The sequence below is a fragment of the Chamaea fasciata genome, unplaced genomic scaffold (assembly GCF_029207755.1).
Source record: "Chamaea fasciata isolate MVZ Bird 193981 ecotype frontalis unplaced genomic scaffold, bChaFas1.0.hap1 SCAF_2, whole genome shotgun sequence".
Lineage (NCBI taxonomy): Eukaryota > Metazoa > Chordata > Aves > Passeriformes > Sylviidae > Chamaea > Chamaea fasciata.
This window is the reverse complement of record NW_027094087.1, coordinates 66,037,940-66,056,652: the sequence shown is the minus strand read 5'-3', so window position 1 is coordinate 66,056,652 and position 18,713 is coordinate 66,037,940. Positions and strand designations below refer to the sequence as shown.

General features: G+C 41.7%; 1 protein-coding gene across 6 annotated transcripts in view; it reads left to right on the top strand.

The window, feature by feature from the left end:
- KLF12 (KLF transcription factor 12) overlaps nt 1–18,713 on the top strand; it is a 236,030-nt gene that overhangs the window by 18,415 nt on the left and 198,902 nt on the right. For 5 of the 6 annotated variants that reach the window (XM_066176287.1, XM_066176288.1, XM_066176284.1 and 2 more), the window contains exons 2-3: nt 6,831–6,934; nt 7,178–7,334. The exons of the other annotated variant lie outside the window; for it this stretch is intronic. The gene's annotated coding sequence lies outside the window, so the exon portion shown is untranslated. The remainder of the gene's footprint in view (nt 1–6,830; nt 6,935–7,177; nt 7,335–18,713) is intronic. 6 annotated transcript variants of the gene reach the window in all.

The window sequence follows — 18,713 nt, the reverse complement described above, 5'->3', positions numbered from 1 at the left end:
AAAGCGATGAAAGAAGTGAGAGGTGACATAAAGCACAGATAAAGAGAAAATTCAAGTAGAAAGTAAGTGTCTCTTTCTTGTTTACCTTCAGCCTGTAATGTGTGTGAATCTCTGACTATCAGCCAGTTGTCTTACCAGGCATGAGAGCTACAAGATGTTAGAGCTTTCTGGACAGAGCACTTGTGTTATCTGTAACCTGATTATGAAAGAAAGAAAGAGAGCTGTTTCTGCTAGAGGAAGATGGAGACTTCTGTCTTCAACTCCATGATATTTCTAATGTTTAAGCTGAAATTGCCATTTGAAGTGTTCAGGACTGGGTTGGATGGGGCTTTGAGCAACCTGGTTTAGTGAAAAGTGTCTCTGCCCATGGCAGGGAGGTTTGGAATTAGCTGATCTTCAAAGACCCTTCCAATCCGAGCCATTCTGTGATTCTACATGAGAGGAGCTAGTGTGGAGGTATGTTGGTGATGCTAAGTCCTTCGAATCAGAAAGGGCTGTTTCATGTCTTCAGTTCTGTGTCTGTCACTAAGCTGTCACTGCTGCATGTGAGGTTTGAGCCAGATGGCTCCCTCTGAGAAGAGGAAAGGACAAGGAAGAGAAGTTATGGTAGAATTGGCAAAGCCCAGGGAGTCATTCTCACTGACTGGAAGGAACTAATTATTCTGGACTTGTGTTTCAGATTTACTTGATCTGGGTTCAGATCTGTATGACTTGAAAATACATTCCCCAAACAGCAATATACTGGACTGGGCATAGGTAAATTGTAAAGTTACTGAGAGAATAAGAATTTGTAGGTTTAAGAGAGAATGATTCAATTGTCAAATGGCAAGGTGAAGCAGCCCAGTTTTAATGTGCTCTTAAAAAAAACCGTCATCATATCTGAGATACTGCCAGACACCCTCTTTAGTTAGCAAATTGCAGAAGCATGTCTCTGCAAAATGGGAAATGTGTTTACTTGGCTAGGTTTTTTGAATTGAAACATTACAGGTGTTGTGAAATACTGTAGAATGTACAAATGAGCATGTTGTCCAGAAAATAACATTGCAAGACATGGGGCAGTTCATATACTGTGGTGTACCTCAGTCATGGTGGTGGTCCCACACTAATGAGTGTTGAGATTTTGTGGACAGGACTTAAAAACCTACTCTTAATTGGACCATTATGAATATTTTTCTCATAATGTGGTGGGGTGAGATAGAGGTGGGAGTGGAGAGGAGGGAGCGGCAGCATCTGCTTCTTACTGAGTTTTGTAAACTAAACAAAAGATATTTTGTTTTTCTGAAATTAATCAGTAACTGAATTAAAGCAGGGCAGAGTTGGGGATCAAGGTGAGCAATTGAGAGGGGAGCTGCTGGAGGACCAAGGTGGCTTTTGGTAAGGTGGCAGTGGGAAGTAGAGTGGACCATGACATCTCATATCTTCGTAGTCAGGCTGAGGACTGGTTGGGTTGCCACTTGACGATAGGCTGTTTGGGAGAAAATCAGTTGATAACAGAGCGAGGGCAGCAACACCCAGATTCACTCACCAAATAGCACAGAATGAGGGAGTAAGGTTGGTCTGCTCAGAAGTGTTAAACTGCTGGAAGTGCTGTGCTGAAAGTGCTAGGTGCCACCTGCATTGGTGAACAGGGAATATTGAAAATATGCATTGGTAGGCTTTGTAATTCCCGGCTGAAGAGCCTGTGCCTCTGCAGGGGTACATCCAGGTTGTAAGAGCAGCTCTTTGCCCAGAGTTGTGCACACTTGCACAGCATCTGGCTCTTTTCTGACTCTATCTTACTTTCCCCTCATTAGCAGAAGCTTCATCCTTGCAGGGGGCTGGAGAGCACACCTCTCTGAACCAGAGGTTCATCTCAGCTGGAGCTGAGACACTCTACAAATATACAAAGACTGTGGCATAGGGGAAAAAAAAGTGTGTTAACTTTGGATTTACTGAAAGTTTAAAGAGTGAAGTTTTCACTGTTTGCACAGTAGATAGAAGAGTATCTATTAAGGGAAATAAACCACTTCATGTCAAAATCTAAAATGGCCACTGAGGGATTTATTTTGAAACAACTGTGCTTTTGAAAAGTCAAGGTTTTTTAGTTTGCAAGCAGCAGGCACATTGCACAGTGGAGTTTCACATTCAGTTCTGTCACTAGTGCCTTTTTACTTGGGGTGTTACTTTGGTGTGTCCTGATTGTCACTATGGCTAAACTGAAGTATTCCTTCATAGTTTCGTTATATTTAGCGTTTGGATTTCCAGTAGTGAAAAATCCTGTAGTTTGTAGATACTCTGGTGCTTTCTTTGCTAACTTTTCAACTTTCCTTCTTGCAGATTTTGTTTTGTTTTGTTTTGTTGGGACTTCAAGTTAAAAAAAAACTTACCTTTTTTTCTTTTTAATACTTGACGATTTGAGTTGCTGTTTGCTTCTTTTTCGTAATAAAAGCCCAGCAGATAAATAGAGGCCTCCGTTCACATGCAGGTGATACCAAAAGAATTAAATACATACTGCTGCTGCATTGTCTACTTTCATTTCCCTGTCTAAGAAAATAGCTAACTTCATTGTGAAAATACAGGAACTCAGCATTGTTCGTCTTGTCCAAGCATAATACATAGAAGAAACTATTAACTCAAGCTTGCACATACATTCTTCATAGCACTTAAAAGTTCCTCCAGTCTTGTTGCCAGCTGTTCGCTCTTAATTAATCTCTGTGTGTATAATTTCCCCCTTTATGTGGCGTTGTTACCCTGTCCTTTGTTGTTTGGGCTTTGAAATCTAGCCAGGTAATCGGGCAACAGCCTTCTCTTCCCAGTGCCTAACTTCTCTAGCTGATACAGTAGTGTGCAGAGGAAGATAAAGACTGGGGAACGTGGGAGTGTAGGCAAGGGCTTTCCCTTTCAATCCCTGGTATAGGTTGTTTGTGTGAAATGTTGTCAGTGCTCAGTTTTCTCTTATTTAAGTACTGATGCTACGTGAGGGGGGTGAGTGTTGTTGTAAAGCTACTAAAACTGAGGATTGTGTTAGACTGGATTGAGACAGTCTGGATGTGAACTAGAGATGCAGTTTCAGTGCATTTACTGAAGCAGTAAAATTAGCCTGAAAATTTACCCATAGGGTGTCTGTAGTTGGGTACTGCAAAAGTGCATCTGCTTTTGAAACAGAACAGATTCTGGTCTTCATATTGAGACTTTGAAAAATGGGGGCTTTGTATTTATTTATAAATAAGCATAGGATGTTAATGACAAGCATTCTTTAAAGATGGCTCTCCTTTAAAGTTCTTGTATGAGTAAGTAACTGGAGACAGTTATTACCCTTCCACATTTGGGAGGTACTGAGGGGCAGCTATAGCAATTATTACCTTTGCATCATTTGCCTTTGTGTTCACAGGCATAAAACCATTAAACTTGGTTTAATATCAACACAAAGAAGATAGTAACTCCTCTTTTCTCAAGAAGTGTTGTCATTTTCATCAGTACAGATTGTGAATGGTGTGAGTTGTTCTTCACATTGTGTCACTTTAAAGGTTTACAAATTTTACCAGGATAATGGTTTCAGACAGATGAAAATACAATTCAGGTTTTAGCACTTGAGAATTGTAGCGTAACAGTGAAAAGGAGCTGAAATCTTGGAGAGGCTGGCTTTGGATAGTATGGGATTTCTGTCAGTGTTTCTACTAGAATGAAGGGCAGAAGAACAATTTTGATCTTTCTCTTCAAATACCAACTATAGGAACACATAACGCTATTTGTGTTTAGTGCATCAGAACTCTGTTAAACTGAAATTAGAAAAGTAGTTTTGAAACTATTTTTTCTGTCTTCATATGAATTATATCAGAATTAAAGTGCTTCCAAATGGATTATTCCTCTTCAGTAAGTCTTTCAGAAAGTGTATGAATACTGTAATCAACCTATTTGCCAAGATCTCTTATATGGGATTTTTTGTATTTAGACCAGTACTCAAAGCACACTTCAGTTTTGTTAACAGTAGTGCCTGATCAGAAGGCCATGAAGAATAACAGAGTACATGGGGGGGTCCCTTCAAAGAGAAGCTGATCTCCTCATTTGGGTCCATCCAAAGACTCAGTGACTGTAAATTGTGTGATTTGCTTTGAGAGCAGAAAAGCTAGTCAGTTATATTAATCAGCTGTTCTGCATTATCACAGAGTTGAGCTGTGCTTTTCTTGTTCTGTCAGAGAATTTTATCTGTAAATGTGTTGTAAATGTTCCATTTTCAAATAATTTATTTGTTTTATTTATACAGGACAGGTCATAGATCAGGATCCTCTTATGATAAGCATTCCACAAAGGAATTTTTAAGAGTCTTTAGAGTAAGACACCAGGGAACAGATGGACACAAACAGACACACAGGAGAGCAGTGAGGTGATACTTACCACAAAAAAAAAAGCCACAAACAAGTCAAAACAAGTGGAAAAACAACTCAGGTCTTAGCACATCAGCATCACGCTGAAAGTTTGAATGTGGACAAGTCCTTCTTGTGACTGCAAAATGCGCTACATAGTGTTTGTATATATATTAAAATGTGTTCTATAGATATTGCACTTATATGTGTAGATAAAGATGGTCATTTTTGTGTGTTTCAACCATTCATCATTTGATTGTTGCTGTGTTGTACATGAACTGTCTTATTCTTTTCTGAGCATTTGTCATTTCAGTACAACTGGTGCTTGTGCAGCAAGGGAGCTCACTTGTAGCAGTGATGGTTCACTGCTCTCACTGGCTCTTTGCTCTTCTTGACCTCCTCTTGTTTTTCCTCTCTACTTAGAAAGCAGCTTCTTGCATCAAATCTACCCAAGATGCATCAATATTACTTTTCCCTTAGCTTTTAAAACCATTTGCAACTCTTTATGGTTGGGCTTGGTTGGTTGGTTTGGTTACCCCCTCCCCCACGCCCCCACCCCCCAGTCCCACCATGTCTTGTCCTTGTTGTTGCCATTCATTTTCCTCTTATTTTTTATTGACATTCAGGCCAATTCTGACCAAAGGATACGTGCATTCTCATCTAGTGTATTTGCTCAAAATTTTTATTTGTCAAGGAGACAACTTTGTTCCTTACTGTGTGTTGAATGTCTTCTGGTCTATGTCTTTACTTTGCCTTCTTTTGGAGACTTCTGAGTCCGGCATACAGACTTCATCTGAAGTGCGGGTTTATGATGGGTGCTCAAAGCCACTCCCCCACTCCAGCAACCTGTTAGTCCCCACCCATCAGTCAAAGTTGAAAGAAAAACTTAAGACTACCAGAGTCTGTTGAGGGGAGACAGGAGGCACAGAGTTAAGGGCTTTGCTGCCGCTGAAAGTGGAGTGCATCTCTGCCTGTGGCAGCTGCTATGCTCTTGGCACGCGTTTCATTTTGGTACTCAGGCCTGCTCTGTGCATGGGGAGGGTGCTTGCAGGCAGGAGTGGTCCTGCTGGGTTTGCAACCCAGTGCAAAGGGAAGGGGTTTTGGGTGGAAAAGAGGGTTGTTTACCAGCGCAGCACTGCTGTGTGAGCTGTGAGAATAAGGTGAAATTTGCTGCTGTGAGGTCAGCAACTTCCAGGAAAAAAAGAAGGGGGGGGGGGTGCAAAAGACAGTGCTAACAGTTTAATGGCAGCTGGGAGGTTTTTGCTGAAGTCTGGGAAGTTTATGACAGTTGTTGATAATAGCATGCAAATCCTTATGTTTAACAAAGCTTTAGTAAGCTATCAAGTGACACTAGCTACTGACATGGTGCTTAATTCTTATGCCATAACATGTATAGCTGAACAAGAAATGCAAAAACGAGGTTACTTCATGTCATTTCTGGCTGAAAATGCCGTAAGAGGTTGAGTGCTTGTCTTTTTTTTTTTTTTTTTTTTGTGCATTACTGCATGTATAGAGAGATCTTCAGGCAAGACTGGCTTGCCCAGGACTGGTTCCTCAGCTGAGGCATTTTCTGTGATGTGCTGTAATGGTTTGGTCCCTGTGGTTCTGTGGTGTCAGTGCTTTGTGTGCTGGAGCTTCCGGCATCCGTGGGACGGCCTCTGCATGGCCAGGCTTCAAAGCTCACTCCTTCACCTCTGATTCATGCAGCCGCTGGGGCACTGACATTGAATCCTGCTATGTTGGAAGTGAAAAAGTCGGTTGTGGACTGTTCTTAGAGAAAACTTTCAGACAAAGAATTTCCTCAAGGAGTCCGGAACAGGATTTGATACTTTGATGCATCTTTGTGGGAGGGAGTGGTCAGAGAGAGGAGGAAGCATTGGACATACTGGGGCCAGCTTGTATTTCAGGAATCACTTAACATTTTTATTGATGGTAACTTTGTTTTTCAAATACATGACATAAAAATAAGGCAAATAAATTCCTAATATTTCTTGTATAGTTTCAGAAGTAAAAAAGATTCTGGAGTAGGTGGGGCTCTGCTGCATCAGAGAGGCACTACACCTCTACCTTTCTTTGCCATTCAGTTGTCTTACACGTGTGTAACTTCAGCTGAAGTTAGAAACTCAGGTAAGTTCAAGGTCAAACTTTTCCAGATCGTGACCTCCACTGTCTGGGGCATGAGTAGACTGTGCCAGATGGATTCTTACTTGGCAATTGTCTGCTCAGCAGTAACAAATGTAGCAAGGTACTAAAGAGTTCTTAATGCTCACTTTGAACAAGTTGATAAAACATGATGGAAATGAGCCAGAGATGAATTGAGTGCAGTTTGTTAACAGTACTGCAGCAATTCGTGGTAGTTTGAGTGTTGCCCATCAGCCTAGTTCCACCCTCTTCTACTCAAAAGTACCTCTGCCTGCTGTAGAGAAGTGGAAATACTTAAGTCCAGTGGTACATATTTTACTTTTACCTTTACCTTCCTCTTTATAGCTTCCACCATCATCAGCCTTCATCATCCTTGAGTTTTTGGCAGCATTCTGCTTTGATGAGTCGGAGCCGAATCCCCCAGTTACTCCTCTGCAGGCTGCAGGAAGGTGAGCTGGTGGTGGCAGGTGTCCCTCACCCTGCTCTGTGCTAGTAAACATTGGAAGAGATGTTAAGTGGCATGCCAGGAAAGTATCTAACCTCTTAGATGTTTACTTAATTTTGACTTGAAGAATGAGCCTTAGATGTAAGTACTAAAGATCTTTCCCCTAGTGGTTCTTGGCACGTGTCTTCATCCCTGTCTTTGTCCCCCAAGAAATTGAAATTCTGTATATTTTGTATGTTTTCTATAGGTAATTTTCTTCCAAGTGCCCGGTAGTTCTGTCACCTTGCAGACTGAGAGGGTGTAAGTTGAGGAGGCTGGTACAGAAAATACTGAGTAACAAAACCTGAAGAGAGTGCAATAGTTTTGGTGTTTGATGTATCCCCACAACAAGGCCCGAGTAAAAGGTAAAGTTTCTTGAAAACTTGATTTACATAACATACAAGGGGCGATTATCAGATCGGTCAGGCACTGAGGTGAACATGCATGTGTGAATTTTCTCATTAGTCACTCCTTCCTTTCACTCTGAATTCCTGTCATTTTGTTCCATGATTTAGTGGAGCTATTTAAAAAATCCAAACAAATTACGTGCTTTTTTCTTCTTTTCTCCTCCTAATTTCTTCTCCACTTCTGATCTACCTCTTTGCAAATGAGGTTTATTCCTTCACTCACCGGTAAGTATATTCAGTCTTGGCTAGGGAAGAGGCATGAAATTGTTGTCTTCCTCTCTTCCCTCCTGAAAGTTTATTTGGCAAGTTAATGAATTTCCTTTATTCCCAAGAGCAAGCTTATAAAGGGGAGATTTCTTCTCCCAAGGGTAGTGAATGTGAGGTGATTGCCAGAGCATTGTTCTTCTAAATTACTTATTTTTCTCTGTGTCTGGACCCTCCCCCCCAACTATTTTTAGAGTACTGATTAAGGGATAATTTGTGTTTAGGCTTCCTTGAAGTACCCAGTAAGTTAATGCCGATTCACCTGTGGGTTTGTTATTCTGGATGGAGCATCAGCAAACTCGTTCACTGAAGCTCAGATGAAAAAAGGAACCCAAGTTTTCCCTTAGCCCATCCATTTCACTGTGCATTGTCGCCAGTATTCCGCTGGGCTATTTGAGGTGTCAAGGACAAGATAGATCACCATGGTGAAGTGGCTGGATCAGTACTCACAATTCATATGTAAGCAGGGGTGTCCAGCAGCAGGGCTGCTCTGGCACAGAGCTTTTGGATGACTGGAATGCACAGCTGTAGGAGGAGGTGAGCCAACAGCCTCTCCTGAGACTGATGTTTCTGGACTTCATCACACAGAGCACTGTGTCCTGTGCTTGAGAATGAGACCCCGTGAGATCCAGTGTTGCCTCCCCCAGCTCCTTCAAGGCTGATGTACATGTTTCGTGTTCCTCAGAGCACAGGACGAGTTTGGTGTGGAGGCTTGACCATTCTAGCCTGCCTGCCTTGTTGCCTCTGAGAAACTTCCTCCCCTCTCCTGTGCTCTCATTCAGTGCAGCTGGGTTGCGTCCTGGCTGCTGCTTCTGCCTCTCTTCCTTGCTGTGAAAGGTTCATGAACCTTGCTGTTGGCCTCTCTCCTTTGCTAGAAGGTTGATGCATCTCCAGCACAGTCTCTGTGTCCTGGGGAGAAGTGTTGTTTGCTTTTCTTGGGCAGTAGCTCAAGTAGTCACTGGCCCAGTTGCCTTGTAGTGCTGGGATTGAGTAGTTTGTGCCAGTGAGCCCTTTCAGAGGCCTGTGAGCCTGACAGGGTGAAATGACTCCTTAGTGGACAGTTCCCAGCAATTTTCTAGGGTTCTTTCAGTAATGTTTTCTAGGTGTTGTAAAGAGTTTGCTTCACCTTGGGCATGCAGTGGTCCTGTGCTGTGTGGCTGGAGACAACTGAGCAGTTCTTTTGTGCTCTGGGCTCTGGTCATCCTGACTCTGAGGAGCTCTCACCTGCAATAACCTGTTAAGTGATTGCTGTTGAAAATTCTACCAATGCTCTTGTGCTGTCAGTTGAGATGAGTTTTTTCGAAGTACAAAACTCTCAGAAGTATTTACAGCAAAGGTACAATCTGTGAGAGTGTTCACAGAAGTCAGCTAGCAGTTGTGCAGAAGACTGCTCTCACAAGCTAGCCCTAAAGCAGTAGGGTAAAAAATGTTTTTTTTGTTAAAAGCAGGAATGTTTCCTTAAAAGCACCTTACAAAGAAGGTGCACTTTTTAGTAGAGAGGAAGTGAAGGCCTATGCAGCCATGACATAGGTGACCAGGACACCCTGCCTTGCTGCTGTCATGATGACTTTCTGGCATGACTATCACAGCTGCTCTTAAAGCCCGTTCCTTGTCCAGTTCCTTCCTATTTTGTGGTTTCTCATGGCCAATTTTTCTACTCAAACCACTCGTATTTATTTCTGGAAATAAATCATGAGTTAAAATTTCAAAAAGCTTCTTGGTAATTTTGACTTTGAATGAGAATAGGCTCCAGGATGTAGCAGCTTTAGCAATGTTTCTGAAGCTTCTGAAGTGGAGAGATGATTGGGAAAATGACCTGGGTGGTGGTGAAATAGTTAGCATAGATTTCTCACATCTGCTCAGTTCAAACGTTTTTGCCTTACAAAACCTCCTGTAGTATTGAAACCTGTGACCGCTGCCAGAGCATCGTGACCACACCTGGGCTTGGGTTAATATCTTACGTGGGCAACTCACATCTTTGGTAATCTGATCCTGAAACGATGTGGAGTGGTCACGGGCCAGAAAAAAGCGTGCTGACCATGCCATCTCACCTGTAAACACAATTCAGGTTTGCTCCTCTGCATCTTGAGGTGCTCAAGGGAGAAGCTGAAGTCTCCCAAAACACAGCTCTGCAAGCTTGGGTGGTTGGGGTAGATCCAGCTGTGGCAGCATTGCTCTTCAGGCTCTGTCTGGAGGCAGGGCTGTGAGGTTGTGATGCATCACAGGCACTTGCACTCTGCATGAATTTGTGTATTGAAATGTAAAATGCTGATGGTAAAATACTGCCCGCTCATTTACGATCTTGTTGGAACAAAGCTTACCACAAATGTCCTTATGGTGAGCTTGCTGATATGCATTTAAGAAAGCGTACAGAGCTTAGATCAGCTTCTGAATTATCTTGTACTGTTTAGCAGGCTGAACATCCATTATCCTCCTGGTTGCATCAGAGGTGTGTTGCAGAGGTGTTTTGAGTGCTTTCACTCTTGCACGCTTTTCTTAACTGTCATATTTTGGTGTGCCCCTGTAGCTCTTTACATCTCTTTCTAGTCAACTTCTCCAGAGTACCCAAAAGTTGTGGCAGAATAGCCAAGTGTGAAATTTGGGCTTGCTTGTCAGTTTTGGGGTTGTCCTCAGGTTTTCTGGACAGGAATGCTTTTGCTCTGAAGTGGTGCAAAGAATTAGATCGGCAACACGGGGAGCATTTCATTGCTATAAACTTGCTTGTGTTTGAGAGATTATCTCTTCAGTCATAACTTTCAGGTTGTCTTAGTTTTTGAACAGAAGATTAATTTTTGCAGAACCAGATTAAACTGGTGAAGTTTTCTTACTCGCCAGAAGTAGGTAAATGTGTGAATTTTTCAGATTACGTGTTCAAAAGAGAAACCTTTTCTTTTTTTTCCCATGTAGTCAAAATGAAAATGAACATTTAGACTTGGGGAACAGGAAATAATAAGCTGTCCTTTTCTACCTGGAACAGAACTGCTGCTTCTGCCGACTGGCCCCTCTGAGAGATCCAGTGAAGTTGTCAAGCCCATCTGTTTTTACCCACTGGCACAGTGCAGCAAGGCAGCTGGAGGTGCAGACACACAACAAGCTAGGGAGGGAGGGTGGGGTTTATTTTTCCTCCTTTTGCTCCCTGAGCAGCACATATTTTTTTCTTGCTCACTGACAGCATCACCATTTCAAGCCTGTCAAGATTTTGGTAGATGGAGTGATCTGAAGGGGATGGAAACTTCTCAGCCAGCCGCATTGAAGGGGCACCTCAACATTTGTCATCTGAAGAAGCTGGTCTCAGCCTCACATGCATTTGTTTCAGTGTCAAGCTGCTGTTACTGACGGGGTTGCTGGGGAGTGGGTGAAACAGTGACCATTAGGGGCTGCAGACAGAATCCTTAATTTAAACAGCAGAATGGTAATTTTTTTTTTGATGAAGTAAAGGTCAGAAATGGTAAGGCTGCTATTAGCTGACTCAGTCCTGGAAGAGATGATAAGAAAAGTGGTACTACCAGAAGTAGGACACACATAATTTATAATTTATCAGTGTATGGGAAAACACATTTAATGTCCTGCTGTGCAATAAATGTATCCGCTACAGGATCACCAAAGAGCAATAAGATGCTCCTGCTTGTTCTTTTAATTCACCTTTTTTTCACCTAGTTAAAAAGAAGTTGCTTTTATTCTTTATTGTCCACTTAATCTAAGAGCATTATTTCCTGTGCTTGTATCTGTGGGCTTAGAAGAGTGAATGACGAATAGGAGCCTACCTTGAGGATTACATATTTGCCACCACGGCATATTTAAAGGTATACCATGAAGTTCGGATTGCAGGCAATTAGTGAAAATTGTTATTTCTGAAACATGAAAATGTGATAAACTGAAGGCAGCCTGAAGGAGTGTGCTGGCAGCCCCTCGGCTGGCTTAGGGAAGAGGCAGGCTGTTTTGGAGGTAGGCAAAGAAGTGCTATCGCACTGCAGTGTAGTTAATGGAACTAGACAGAGTTGTGGCATGACTGCATTTGGGGGTCACGGCGGTGAGGGATGCCATGATTCAACCTGATGTAGCAAGGGAGCCTTGGCAGGAAGCCGCTGTGTTTATAAGAAGCCGAGTAACCACAACTGCCAGCGGCCTTGAAAGATTCCGCTGTGGCTTTTGCTATGAATAGCAGGCACGGCTGCTGAAAGCGTGGGTTAAAAAAAAAAAAGTAGATACCAGCAGGAGACACCATGTGAAGGAGGCATGAGTTCTGTCTCCTAATAACAATAAAAATTTGTGGTACTGCACCTGTCCTGGTTGTTGTAAGACGTAAAAGGATTCAAGATCAGATAATTCCGAAACACCAATTATGTTGATGTGTGGGAGGAGTGGGGAAAGAGGACAGCCACCATAGTTCTGGTTTGTTTCAGTAGATGTGAAAAAGACTGACTCCTTACAATCTGCTGCTCACTTTATTGGATTAAAAGACCTCTCCTATCAGTGGTTTTGTTCTGTTGCTGAAATCAGATGGGTTTGTTTTAATTTTAAAACGTTTTCTGAAAATGGTAGGCTGCCTTTGCCCAACAGAAATGATACCTTAATCATTTGACTGCCACACAAATACATCTCACTTGCAGCCTGACTTGGAATTTAGATCAAAACTGTTAAATTCCAAGTTCTGCAGTAGTTTTGATTTTGTACAAATGATGTGCTTTTCTGTCTTAAGGGAAGGGAAATCCCTGGAAGTTACACACCTCAGGCCTTGACTCTATTCCAGTGTGTTTTTCAGTGTAGGTAGATTATATTTATGCATAAAGTATCAGATGTGAACTCCCTAGTCTGTGGCTGTGATAACAAATGAAGCATAAGAGCCAGGATTTTTGGCTGATGTGTTGTGAAACAAAGTGTCAGTCAGTTTTGCCTTCTCAGCGTCATTTATGTGAAAATGGTTTAAATTGCCAAAGATAAATTGAGAATTTTTGGCCAAGATTTTCCACTGCAAATCTGTTGTTCTACCATGAAGGAGGCATGGATTTTGCTTTTAACCTGCTCTATTACTCCACAAAAGAGGTGGTATAAATCAACTTTGAAAAGAAGTTTTGTTTTCTTTGTTGGCTTTTCATTCTGCAGCGTGGTAATCTCTCTACTCTTTCAAGTCTTGGGTATCTTTCTCTGGTGTGTTACTGTGAGTGCTTAAAAGGATGCTGAGCCTTTGTGGTCCCAGGTTCAGTCCTGACTTTTGTTTCTTCCATGTAGGTATTTCCTTCTATGAGATTCCTCCTAATTTGTAGCTCTGAGCTGGGCTTGCCTTGATCCTTGTAGGACTGGGTACCACCTGGTTGCCAAAACTCAGTGTCTTGTGCTGCTTCTGCTGTGCCTGGGGCATCTCTCCCGGCTTTGCTTGCTCCTCCCAGGGAGTCAGGACAAGGGCAGCCTGCCCCGCCACCCTTTGCTAACCTGCCACAAGGTTCCTTGTGATGAATTGCATAAGCACAGTGCATGAAATCAGTGCAAAAGGGAAGGGGTGGGGGTGGGGGGAGTGCAGGGAAAGTTGCTGCGCATTTATAGTTTTGTTCTTAATTGATGCTTCTTGGCATTCTGCATCAGAGGGAAATTTGACAAAACGTAGTTCGTTTTGAACTTTACTGGTGTTACCTGCTTCTTCAGAAGTCAGGAAAAGTAAAACTTGAGCTTTGGTTTGGTCATTTCTGGGTTTGAATTACTAGTGTGGCATGTGGGTTGGGCATATGAGGAGCCCTCCAGCTGGGAAGGGAGGAACAAAGAGATGGAATCTGGCTAGTCTACACCTCATTTTGTAACTGAGTAACTAGATTAGAGTCTTTTTACCTGGTACCTTTCTCTTGCCCAGCATTAACAAATAACATGCAGTTATGGGTGGTCTAGATTCCTGGTAACTTGGTTAAACTTAGTGGTATTGTAAATAAAATGTCTTGATGTGTTGCAGAGGTGATGATGCCAAGGTCCCCTGTCTTGTGATGTCTGTGTAGAGAATGTGAAATTTCCTTACAGAGCTTGTTTATGTGGCTTTTTGTTTGTCTTACCATGTAGTAAATATCTGGGGAGCAGCATGTGTAAGAATCCCTTTCTCTTCCTCTCTGATACCTCTGCTCTTGTGATGAGAGGAATTACTCGAACCACAGTCCTTGCCACATTGAGACTGTTATTAACAAGACATTTTCCGTGGGAGCTTTGGACTTTGAACTTGATGAATTTGCCCAGATTGCTGTTTACTGTAGAGCACAGTGCAAACCACTCATGCCTGGATGTCTTCTGAAGAGCAGGGATTATTGTAATTTGTGTGCTAAGAAATGAATTTTTCAGCTGGCTTGGGTTTTGCCTTTGGATTTCAGTTAACAGTTCCTGGCTGCTTTCTTGTGTTTGTAAATTTACAGACTCGGGAAGTGCCTACAACTTTGTAGAGCGTTTTTTTGTGTTTTTTTTTTTTTTTTTTTTTTTTTTTTTTTTTTTTGGTGTATTTTTTTCCCTTTTGCCCCACTGTGATACAGATCTAAAGCTGCTGGGTTGGAAAACTTCAGTATTGCAGAGCAATGTAAATACATAGGGGCCTGTGATACCATTAAATATGTTATAACAAATTGGTCTTGTAATGCCTGCATGAAAGAACCAAAGTTCAGAGTGCTGTTTTGCATTGATTCCCAAACTTTCTGAAAGCCACAAGAGTCTTAGATTTTTTGATGATTTACTTCCAGCCTTAGAGACTAGCTTTGAAAGGAATAGCAAGCATAAAATCTAACCACTTTAGGACCTCTCCAGCTGGATACATAAGCTCTGAGAAGACCAGCCTCCTGTGAAAATCCTGGCTGACAGTGCTGGTTTTGTTTCATTTTTTTAATGTTCTTGGGGTTTGGATTTTTGTCTGTAGACTCCAGAGTTAGCAAAGTTGAGACCATAAGGTTTGCAGCAGCCTGAAAGAGCCCTGTGAAGGAGTTAGGGATGCATTGGAGGGAGATTGGACACGCTTTCTCATCCATGCCTGTCTTTCCTCAGCACCAGGGTTTTGGTGGAGCATGTCATCTGGTGAAAGAAGCCTGGTTTTACTTTCTTGTTGCTGTGGTGCAAGTCAAGGAATGTGTAACTGAATGCAAGGACCTGATGGTGTTTGGATCAGGGAAGATAAGAAACCAGCAGTCCCAGAGGACTGATCTGTCTGAGAGATGGGGAAGTGCAAGTGGGTGTGGGAAATGGTGGTGGGGAGGGACAGGCACGACACATGGTGTGGGGGTCTCGCATGCTGTCACATCTCTAGACATTGTCCTCCAGTGGGAAGGAAGGGGTTTACAGACCCTGTGTGCTGCAGGCCTGACTGGAGCAGGTGATAGCTGCCTGTGAGAGCATGCGTCAGTGGTCTTTAGTAGCAGACACCCACAAGAGGGTTTTTTCCCCTCCTAAGTGAAATTTGTCAGGTTCTATGATAAACTTCTGGTTTTGGCTGCTCCCACCTACCTGTGCAGAGCTTTTCCATTTAGGTATTTAGCTTCAAAAGACATTGAAGAACTATTTGAGTTGGGTCTCAGAGATCTAGAACTTAAAAATGGGCTGGTAGACCAAGATTTGATTTTTGGAAGTTCGAAGTGACTTCTTTTACTTTCTCTGAAGTCTAAGGGCAGAAATGCACAATATCTTAAGAGTCTGTACATGGATGAGAAAGGTACAGTCCAAATCAAAGAGCAGGTGGTCTGATGACTGAAATACCAGTAAGGGAAGCCCTGGCAAGTAAGATTGGTGATTAAAGAGTTTCCCAGCACAGATATTCAAGTGAAATGTGAGTTTCTTTTTTAGGGGAGAGGAGAGGAAGAAAGGAAGATCTTTGAAGATGTTTTGGTGGTGATGGTGCAAATCATGATTGAGAACAATTAATTCAGTTGTGTACATGGCTGCATTTTTGCCTCTTCTGTGCTTCAAAATTGGGCAGAAAGCTGTAATACTTGTCTTTTCCAAACCAAATTCTGCCTCCAGGCACAGTGTAAGTGTGGGAACTCCAGTGCTGAATGGTAGGAGCTTCCTGCTGAAGTGGCTGCGAGAGAGTTAGAGTGGCAATGCCTATGTGACTCCAGGGTTAGAATGTACAATTTAACACCCTGTAATTAATCATATTACCCACTTTCTTTTTTGAGTATCTCCTGTTCTGAAGAGAGGGACATTAAACTTCATATTGTTCGGTGACTGTAAATATCTCATGTTTGGGTGTGTGATGCAGTAACCAGTTAACAGTTGTGTTACTTTAAAATTACCTACAGTGCCTGAAAGATGAAGTAAAGCCTAAATGACCTTCTCAGGTGTTGCCTGTTGGTTGTTATCAAATACATTGCAGTTTCGTTTTCCTCTTTGGGGCTGTTTGGTGTTTGAATGTGGTGGGGTTACAGCAAGAGACTTAGGTACTTTCTTTGTCCGTTTATAGATCTCAAAGAGTGGGAACTTCGGGTTCTGTTGGGAATGGAAAGAGCACAGGGAGGAGGCAGAGCATTCCTTGTGCAACATGTGGAAAGCAGTTTTGAAGCTTGGAGCTACATTTCCAGATACTCAAGTTGTAATTTCCTTAAAATATTAAGGAAAAAAAAAAAGGGAAACTGCTTTTGTCGTGAGAGGTGATTGAAATGAAAGGAGCATGTTTGGGGCATATACCTTTACGACAGTTAGAAAACCCTGAAAAACTTTATCTTCTACAATATAATCCTTTTTTCTAGTAATTTAGAAAATTGAAGATGCACATAGTGGATGTTAATTTTTATACAGCAAGACATCTTGGATAAAGTGAGTTGTAGCTTACCTTTTCTCCTTTTTGACTTTTCTCAGTTTCTTGCTACAGACCATCTATTTCCTTAATGATGCTTAGACTCATCTAAGTCTTGCTGCTCTGTCTTTCCCTGGGGCCATTATCAAATCATCCATGTTCTCATGACTAAGGATAAACAAATGTGCAGATGCATGTGAGGGACAAAAAGAAGAATGAAAAATCTCCAAATCCCCCAAACACTGCAGTGCATGTGTGATTTTTTCCCAGGAGAGATTTGATAGGCTGAGCCTAAGATGACACGTATTAATTATGTTTCTTTGCATCCTTTTTAGAAGATGTTCAGACACTGTAGAGCAAAGGACCGGAATTCACTCTATCTGTTTAAATATAAGATAATTTAAATATAATTTAATATACTCATGCCTTTTACATTTTGCTTTCTTTATGGTCAGTGGATTTGAGATTGTTCTCTAACTGCATGATCTTTTTTCCTGCCTGAGGCAAACATTTTAAATGTACTAACAATGCATGAAACTCTTTTTGAAACTCACATTTTTTTCTCATTTAGAACTACTCATACACCAAAAAAACCATACCAGTATGTTGTAGGAGAGGATTTTCTCTTAGTACACTGATCTCTACAGTTGTGAAACCCCTTACAGGATAATCATCTAAAATTTCTGTGAGAAAGATTTGGCTTCTTAATGCCAAAGCATTTCCTGGATTAGGTTTTTACCTAGTATTTGTCAAGACAGTGGCATTTGTTTTGATTTCAAAACAGCTCAATTTTCAGCTGAAAGAAGTCTGAAGCTGTATTTTTGATTCCAGACAAGAAGCTGGAAGGCTGGAAATGCATTCTTCCTTCTGTGGCAGGCTTCCTATAGAAAGCTGCTGAACTGTTCAACTCTTCTGCACCTCACTGTGTGCTTTAGTAATTTGAAATGTTAATCATTACTTTGGTAATTTAACTGAATTTAGAGATCATTGCATGAAGGTGATCTCATGCAGAGTTGATATCTTTGTTATATAAATATATAATTTATATAAAGTATATATATTTATTGCCTTATATTTAAAGGTAAATATCTTTGCAATAAATGGAGTGATGTAGAAGAGAAGGGGTTTTAATCTTTAAAATTCAAAATTATTCTTTTGAGAGCAGCTTGCCATTTGCTTTTGATATATTTTATGTTTTGGCTTTCAGAATTCAACATAAGTTCGTTGTGTTTCTTTTTCTCAGCCATTGGGGGATGTGATAAATACTTTAGAGCTGGGAGGTGATGAGTAAGAACAGGAAAATAAGGGAGGGTAGTTCAAAGAAGCAGTGGGAGCCAAGCAGAATAAAGGGAAGCATAAAATATCCAACAAATACTGATCTAGTAGTATTAAAGAATCATATGTCTTATGTCATGCAGCATGACCTCTTTTTAAAAGGGATTTGGAGTGGTTGAAGGACCTTGAAATTATCAGATATAGTCTTCTTTTTCCTAACTATGTGCGGGAGGCCATGTCTGCGTGAGCAGGTGATGTGCAGCAGCAGATGGAAAAGAGGGGAGCAGTTGTTATTGCAGGCCCTTAGTACCTTGTTGGGGTTTGGGGTACATTTTTGTGCCACTGGAGAGGAGCTTCTGATTTAACTTCCTCCAGAAGCAACTCGGTTTTTGTGCATTGTGGTTCTTCTGGGAGCCAGGGTGAGTCCAGGCCAACGTGCTGGTATAGGGGTGGTCTCTGTTGGAAGGTATCTCCTGAGACAGACATGTCTGCAGGGGAAGTTCAACTCTTCTGTCTCTCTTGAGTGTATTTGAAATGTAGGCTCACTGAACTAATTAGGATGGTTTGGCATTTAGAGCTTACAAGTAGTGAAGCTCAACTGCTTTAAGATGGTAAAAAATTGCTCCTTCTGCTGCTGAGTTTGTCATCCTGTGATGTAACTCTAGTTCTCACTTACTTGTTTTGATGAAAGATTTCTTGCACTTTAAATTTTCTGAAGTTTGGAGCAGACCCAAATTTACTTGTAAATGCTTCTTCCCCTTCTCAGAAAGGTAAGAGGTCTCACTTCATTTATTTACTCTGAATTGGTTTGTGAAGGGATTGTCTCCTTATCTGGCATTCTTATTTGGCCTGGATATTTCTCAAGGCATACGGATGAATCATTTTTCTCTGCACAGGGTGAGACACTTCAGTTTTTTAATGAACAATATTGTGGCAGGACTTGTGCTTTGTTTTTTTTCCTTGGGAATTGCTGCTGCATGGAAGATGAACCAAATAGGATGTAGCTAAGCAAAAACAATTCACCCCTTGCCTTTCCGTGTACTGGAGGGTGT